This window comes from Oryza glaberrima, chromosome 5 (assembly GCF_000147395.1).
Source record: "Oryza glaberrima chromosome 5, OglaRS2, whole genome shotgun sequence".
NCBI lineage: Eukaryota > Viridiplantae > Streptophyta > Magnoliopsida > Poales > Poaceae > Oryza > Oryza glaberrima.
The window spans coordinates 10,411,745-10,420,054 of record NC_068330.1 but is presented as its reverse complement, the minus strand read 5'-3'; the positions used below and the strand labels follow the sequence as shown (position 1 = coordinate 10,420,054).

The window sequence follows — 8,310 nt, the reverse complement described above, 5'->3', positions numbered from 1 at the left end:
CTTGGGTATACAGTGTAATTTGGATACATGGGCCTCTAATGGGCCAATTGGCGAACAGGCCTGAGCGGCCGGGATGGCCCCTTAAGCCTCCTCAAAGTTGGGCTTGTTATTGCGAAGTCTCCATCCTTCGGCATACACCCTTCGCCCAAGACGCATTTGGTCTTGCCGGATACTAGCACGACTCTTCGGCCTTCGCCATCTTTGCTTCATAGTCCTCGCTGGTTGCACGGTTTCGGCAGGTCTGGTCGAAGGGTCTCATGACATACTGCCAACAAGCCCCTCACGAGCAAGGGTGAGTTAGGAGCTTCGGTCGAGACCGTGCAAACCATGTGGTATGGTATGAGGCGCCCCCTTTCGACCGACGCTCCTGCCGAAACCTATAATACAGTCCTGCAGGAAATGTGTACACTTTGTGCATATGTATTTTTACGGTTAGTAAATTTTCCTAGCTTTCGCCTTTTGCAAACGGCGAAGCCGTCCTTATTTTTTTCCGTGGGCCGCAATAAACAGTGACGGGCTTCCCTTCATGGGCTTAGCACTGTGTAGCTCAATGAATGGGAATTTACCATTTCGCCTACCCTCGTGACACATGGCGGCTTACGATTGGGTGGGAAGGCGAATCGACGCTTGGGTGGGTTATATATCCCCCCCTTTTTCACCGCCGCACCCCCGTCATTTTCACCGCGAGCTCTCTCTTTTCCGCCCTCTCACTTCACGGTCCTCTTGAGTCACTAGTACCTTTCGACCGTTCCTCTTTTCGTCACGGCCCACACTTTTCGCCATGGCTCCTCGCAAGCCGAACCCAGCTTCCGTGACGGGCCCTGATCCTGGCAGGATCGATGACGACACCACCGCCTATCTTGGGGCTTCGCTTGTGGACGAGGATGAGTTGGCAAAGCTGGTCACCTCCGGCGTGCTGGCGGAGAAGCAGGCCTTCGCCCCAGGAAAGGCTGTTGTGCCGAAGCCCGGCGATAGCCGGACGGTGGTCTTCGCCGTGTTCTTCGAGGCGGCCTTTGGTTTCCGTGCAACGTGTTGTTCTCGGAGATCCTTCGCCTTGTTTAGGTGGAGCTCCCTCAACTAAGCCCATCGGCTCTCGTCCGAATCGCCATCTTCGACTGGGCGTGCCGGACCGCTGGGTTCGAACCATTTTTTACGGCACCATTTTTTACGCAACGTAAACTCGAAGACGGTGGTCACTCCCGCAGGGACGAAGAAGACAGCGTTCGGGAGCGTGAACTTCAATGTTCGCCCCGAGCACTCCGATCTTTGGCCGGTCAACGCCGCCATGTCCAAGTTGGCTCGCCACTGGATGTCGAAGTGGTTTTACCACTCCATCCCCTTCGAGGCCGGGTCCGAGTCGGCGAAAGCTCTCCGATGGCGGCGCAGGGCGATCGCGCCGAACAGGAAGCCCAAGGTCACCGTCGATGGCGCCATGGAAGCCCGGTTCGCCCTGCTTTGCAAGGTCTACTCCCGCCTTAGCTGCCGTGACCTGGTGGAAGAGTTTTGCATGCTTCGGATCTTCCCTCTCTCCCAGTCGTGGCAAGTCGAGGTGAACCCAGACGAGGAGGTCGATGGCTTGCCAAAGCTCGTCATGCCAGAGGGGGCGAACAGTGAGTCTCTGCTTTCCTATATGTATCTGTATTTCGCTCTTTTCTCCTGTTCGGCGCATAATATGATAACACGTTTCATTTTTCCAGTGTTAACTCTTGCTCAGGCTGACACTGAATCTTGGAAGATGATTGGCGACGTGTCGATCGCCGAATTCAGCCAGCTGCTTATGCGGCAGGCGGCCGGCCAGGCTAACCGGGTGTACGATGGCGATCTTTCTCCCCGGGCGAAGCCCTTCAAGGCCGATGGCGATGAAGGGACCTCTAGGAGGCGGGCACGCGGGCAAGTCAAATTGGCTCCTCGGAAGCGAAAGTTACCTGCCTCCACCGACTCTGACGCCGACGATGAAGACACTATCGATGACCATGACGGCGAAGAGGAAGGGGAGGATGAGGGGGAGATGGAGGTTGCGGCCGAATCGGCCACGGACGAGCCCATTGACAACCGCACCGAGACGCGCGGCTACACGCCAACTCAATGCCCTGACCATGTCGAAACTGGGGTGGAGTCAAACAGCTCCCCTCTCCGCTGAAAGGATTTGGAGGGGGCGAAGGCACTGATTTCGATGCAGCGACCAAGGTGGCGAAGGCTCGTCAATGTCGCTTGAGTTTTCAGTGACGACGAGTTTTCGGACGAGACCCCTGCTTCGCCTGCTGGTCGGAGCCTGGGTCTTTCGACCGTTCCCGGTGCTACGGTCGACGCGGGCGGAGCGGGAGGGAGCGTTGCCGCTGGGACTTCAGCTTCTGCTGACTAGGTTGTGAAGACTGTGGCCAGGCTCTTCGGAAGCCCTGTGCGCAAACCGGTGGCTTCGCCGCTCGCCATCCAGAAGGGGAAGAAAATGGCCGCCGAAACATTGGCTTCAGAGTATTCTCTTGCGGCGCCCCACTTTGTCCCTGGTGATTTCAAGACTCGGGCTTATCTTATCCCCTTCGTGGAGGGGGTAAGTAACCTTGTTTCTCCAGCTGGGAGCCCGAGCTTGTTCACCGAGTTGAACGAGTTCGACGAGGGTTGTTCCACCATCAAGAGCTTAGCTGGTCGGGTATGTCATTCATTTTTCTTTCCTTTTATCTGTCGTATTTGTACAACTTCTGTTAACGATCATCATCTTCGCACTCTTTCTCTTTGTCGAACTAGATTCTCGCAGCTTATTGTTCGACTGAGCGAACAGTGCGGGCTCATCTTGACGGTTTCAAAGGCCGTTTTCGAGCTAAGGACGACGAATTGGGCCACAAGAGCCTAGAAATGGAGAGCCTCGCCGACACCCTCAAGGAGACGAAGGCTGAAAACAAGCGGCTCCAAGCTGAGCTTGAGAAAGGGAGTGAGGCGAAGGCTGAGATCGAGCGTCTCAAGGCCGAACTTAAAAAAGAGCAAGCTCATTCCGCCGTCCTGACCGATTATTATAACCTCACCGAGCCAAAGATGGAGGTTCTTCCCCAAGAGATCAGCAAGGCAGAGGAAACTGCTAAGAGAGAGGCACAGTGGTTTGCGCAGGAGATGGCGAAAGCCAATAAATCCGCCAAGAATGCGTGCCGTACGCTTCGCCTTGCCCTTACTGACAAGGGGGTGAGGGTGCGAGGAGTCTCTGGCGAAGATGCTTCTGCCTTCGCCTTCTCGGAGTGGACTCAACAGGCCGGTGGTGCGGTCTCCGATTGCACCACTGCGTACGGCGATTGCTGTGCGCGTGTGTCTGCGGCCTTCACCATGGGCTTGCTGCAACAGAACAGAATGAGTCGTTGCTCCGCTGAAAACTCTACCGACAGAGAAACCAGCCTAGCGCCACCAACCTTCAAGATAATGGCCAGCAAGACTCTTCGCGAGTTCACTGCTCCCTCTGCTGACAATGTGGCCGTCGGGCCGCAAGTCAACATAGAAGATGTGGATTTCGACTTGAAGTCCAGCCTCATCACGATGGCGCAGGCTAGCCCGTTCTGTGGCAAGCCTAATGAGGATGCCAACGCTCATCTGCAACAATTCCTGGAGATATGCAGTACGTACACCATCAAGGGAGTCAGTCCTGACGCCGTCAGACTGCGACTGTTTCTGTTCTCCCTCCTCGGGAGAGCAAAGCAGTGGTTCTATGCCAACCGTGCTGCTATCAACACCTGGGATAAATTCTCTATGACATTCCTCTCGAAGTTCTTCCCGATGGGCAAAACCAACGCCCTTCGTGGACAAATTTCCAGTTTCCAGCAGACAAGGGACGAGTCCATTCCGGAAGCATTGGAACGACTGCAGGAGTACGTGGCCGCCTGTCCTAATCATGGGATGGACGACTGGCTGATCCTGCAGAACTTTTACAATGGGCTCACCCCAATGTCCCGCGATCACCTGGACGCGGCAGCTGGAGGAGCGTTCTTCTCTAAAACGGTTCAAAGAGCCGTTGAACTCATAGAGAAGATGGTCTCCAATATGGGTTGGAGCGAGGAACGACTCTAGACCCATCAGCGAGGCATGCACACCGTCAAGGAGATGGAGTTACTTGCTGCCAAGCTGGACCTCCTTATGAAACGATTGGATGGCCACGAGAAACGGCCACAAGGCACCGTCAAGGCCTTGGACTTTCACATCACGTGTGAAGTCTGTCGCGGCACGGGTCATTCTGGGAATGACTGCCCGGAAACCTGTGAGGAGGCAATGTACATGGGCAAAAACAACAACGGGTATCGTCCATAAGGAGGTCAGGGGTGGAACCAACCACGCCCATATACTTCTCTAAAACCATTGATGCGCTAAGCAAAAAGCTTACTGCCAATGAAAAGACCTTGGAGAACATAAATGTTAAGCTAGATGGCTTTGCTTCAGCATTGCAAAACCAGCTGAGCTTTAATAAGATGATAGAAACCCAGTTAGCTCAGTTGGCATCTTTTGTCCCTGCAAATGAAACTGGGAGGATTCCGGGGAAACCCGACTCATCCATTGAAAATGTTAAGGCAATCACCACGAGGGGAGGTAAGTCCACTCGTGATCCACCATATCCTAACCCTGCAGGAACTAATGGGATGTCAAAAGAAACGCCATCTTCTGACTCGGCTGACAAGGAGATTCAGCCAGAGAGGATAGTGCCGCAGGAGTACTACGACACAAGGCTGCTGCCATTTCCTCAACGGAGTAGGAAACCATCAGTGGACGAGCAGTTCGCTCGTTTTGTTGAAGTGATCCAAAAGATCCATATCAGCGTGCCGTTGTTGGACATTATGCAAGTGCCGACATACGCCCGTTATCTCAAGGACATACTCAACAACAAGAGACCACTCCCAACAACGGAGGTGGTCAAGCTGACGGAACACTACATCAACCTGATACTCCACAAGCTCCCAGAGAAGAAGAAAGATCCGGGGTGTTCTATGATCACCTGCTTGATCGGGGCACAACAATTCGACTAGGCCTTGTGTGACCTTGGAGCCAGCGTCAGCGTCATGCCAAAAGACGTCTTAGACAAGCTCAACTTCACGGTGTTGGCACCAACACCGATGCGCCTCCAACTGGCTAACTCGTTAGTCCGTTACCCGGCGGGGATAGTGGAGAATGTGGTAGTCAAAACACGGGATTTCTTCATCCCGGTTGATTTCATGGTACTGGACATGGACACGGGGAAGGAGATGCCACTCATCCTAGGCCGTCCGTTCCTTAGCACCGCAGGAGCCAACATTGACGTGGGAACGGGGAGTATGCGTTTCCATGTCAACGGGAAGGAGGAAAAGTTTGAGTTTCAACCAAGGACGGAACAATGCTCCATGGTCAGAATCAAGTACGGGCCAAACCCGCAGAACATTCAAGAGGTCGAAGTGGAGCCACCCAAGACGGATAGCCTGGTAAGGTTTATGCAGAACTTCCTGGAGAAGGAAACAACAATACCCAGGAACCGTTATTGGAGGAAACCGGTAAAATCACCTGTACCGGTTAAGAAGTTAGAGCAGCCGGCTTAGAAGAAGCCGTCCTCCGCACAAAAATCAAAGAAGGTGTGAAAGGAAAAGCCAAAGATGCCCGCTCCATCACCTCCGGAGACGGGTGGAAAATCCGTGAACTGAATTAGAAGGAGGTACGGTCTTGCACGTCGGACTTTAAATGACGCGACCTTCGCCAACAGGTAAATTGGTATGTATCCGCATATTTGTTTTCAACAATTTGAATTTTTGCATCATCACATATTTGAATTTCAAAATTGCATTTAGGACTTTTGAATTTCGAGGAAGTTCTTCAATTGAATTTTTCAGAGAAAACCAAAATAAAATCTCCAACAAAAATTCACTATGCCACGGCTACACTGACCGTTGGATTCCAACGGCCGAAAGTGGGGCCGGTTGGGCCCACCAGGGATTCGTGTCGCACCCGGAAAAATTGCCTTTTTCCAGCACGCTAGTGTATTAGTCCCCGTCCTAGGAAAAGCCGGGGTACACCACAAAAACTTGATACAAAAGACACATCTTTATTATATCGATAATATTTACATTATTACAAAGGCACTTTAGGCCTGACAATAAAAAATAAACAGCAACGGACTAGCGGGCCTATGGCTCCATCTTGACAGGTGCTCAACTGGGGTATAAGCCAGGACTCCACCTAAGACTTCTTCTCCAGAGCTTCTCTTACTAAAGGGGGAAAGATTGAGCAAGAATGAGTACAACAACAGTACTCAGCAAGTCACATCGGGGGATGCATGATTAATGCAAGGGGGTACAAGGGGTAATAGTAGGGGTTATATTTTGCAGTAAACAGCATTTGAAAGACACTTAGTTGCTCAAAGCTATTTTGTAAACACGATCCTAGAGCTACACAATATTATTAATCAAGGCCGTGAACCCTCACGAACCTGCCTTAACCCAAGGCCTACGATGATTCAGACTGAACTGGCAACCCGACCTGGGTCCCAGCTCGTCCCAAGCCAACCCAGGCCTACCATTCCATATTTTTGTTGTTAAGCAAATTTTAAGAATTAAACCACTAACTTGGGTACATTGCTAGGCTTGCCCATATCCGAGGGCACGGCTATTCGAATAGATTATACTCTGATCTTTACCCACCAGACACGCCTTTACTGTGTATTCCATTGCAATTGGAACCCATCACAAAAAACTTGAAATAATCCTTTACCCATCCTAGCCGTGAACAAAAGTACCGACCCAACCCTGCCTACGACCGGTATCCCGGATAGGCAGGCCAGGATTGAGCCCCTAGCAACAGGATCTAGACCGGGTGCGCCACACACATAGGGGTGAGACCACCCGTGTACTAGTCCAGTGCCATGGCATCTCGACTAACGAACACCAGCCCGTGTAGCCTTCATTTGCCTAGACATCTCGATTACCGAGCCGCAGCCCGCGTAGCCTTCATTTGCCTCAGAGATATCTATCGTCGCAACGACTTCATCCATCTCTATCCGTGTCCTTTTGTTCAGGACTAGACTGAGCATCGAGTTAAGCCTTACCCATTAGACATGTGGTTAGTACGGTAGTGCTTTGCAATAGAGGCCCGAGCTTAATCCTTATATTGGCCGGGGTGCTACTTCCCACAACTAGCATGCACCCAAACCCCACCGGAAAACAGGTTTTGGGGGTTTTGAAAGAGGAAGAGAGGGGTATGTCCAATTCCACTATAAGCCAACCATTCCATAGTGTCCAAGTGATATGAGAATTCTCAAAGTCTAAAGTTATAAAACCACCTAATGTTGCCTAATTAATCAGCGAAGCATCTACCTAAATTCATACTAGTGGAACCATGAATAGAGTACCCATTAGTTGGGTTTTATTTATTCTAGGGTGAACAAGGTAATAAGAACAATAGCAATAATTATAAGGTCATAACAAAGGTAAATAGGCATGGCTAAATAAAACAGTGATAACGTGGGAATTTAAATAAAGCGATAATGCATTAATTTAAATAAAATTAATTTTATAAACTGGGATTCAATATTCTCAAGGATGATATGACTTGCCTTGCTCAGAGAGAACGGCCTTCCGAACCTTCGGCGACGACCGCGAACCACGCTTCGGGAACCTCCGGAATGACAGGAGCTACGCGAAGCACACAAGCAAAGCTAAACCCTATAAAGAAGCAATAACAACACATAAAAAGAAAGCAAACATTAGGAGATTTGAACAGGTCGATTCGGAGCTCGTATGACCAAGATATGATCATCTGAAGTTTAATGCTGTTATATGGAGATTTACGGATGTCACGTCCCAAAACGACTCTAAAATATATCCTTTAAATTATGCCTAGAATAATTAAAATCCGTGTGAAAGCCTCCAACAGTTAAAATGTGCAAAGTTAAAAGTCAAATAAGGCTTAGAGGATTTTTGTATATTTCCTAAAAGCCTAAAATGTGGAAATAAATTTTAGTGGAATTTTCAGAGCACAAATAATAATTACTAAGAAATACACAAAGTTGAAAAAGTTTTATAAAAAGAAAAAACCCTAAAAGTCCCCCTTCCCTCCCTTGGGCCGGCCTGGCCCATCTCTCTTCCCCTTCCCCCTCTCTCTCTCCTCTCCCCGCGGCCCACTCGGCCTCTCCCCGCGCGCGCGCCGCTGACGGGCGGGCCCGCCCGCCACCCTCGCTGACGGGTGGGGCCCACCCGTCATCCCCGACCTCCCGCCGCTCCCGCCGCCTCCCGTCGTCCCCGCGTGCAATAAAGTGGGGGGAAATATTCCCCGTGATCCCCTCTCCCTTTCCCCCCAATTTTCCCTCCCTCTCTCCCTTGGATT

At 51.1% G+C, this 8,310-nt stretch overlaps 1 non-coding gene across 1 annotated transcript; it reads right to left on the bottom strand.

Annotated features, from left to right (window-relative positions):
• Positions 1-3,768: 3,768 nt before the first annotated feature.
• On the bottom strand, positions 3,769-3,875 carry LOC127775242 (small nucleolar RNA R71). Its single transcript, XR_008017918.1, has one exon. It is a non-coding gene; the product is annotated as a small nucleolar RNA R71 (small nucleolar RNA).
• Between the last annotated feature and the right edge of the window lie 4,435 nt (positions 3,876-8,310).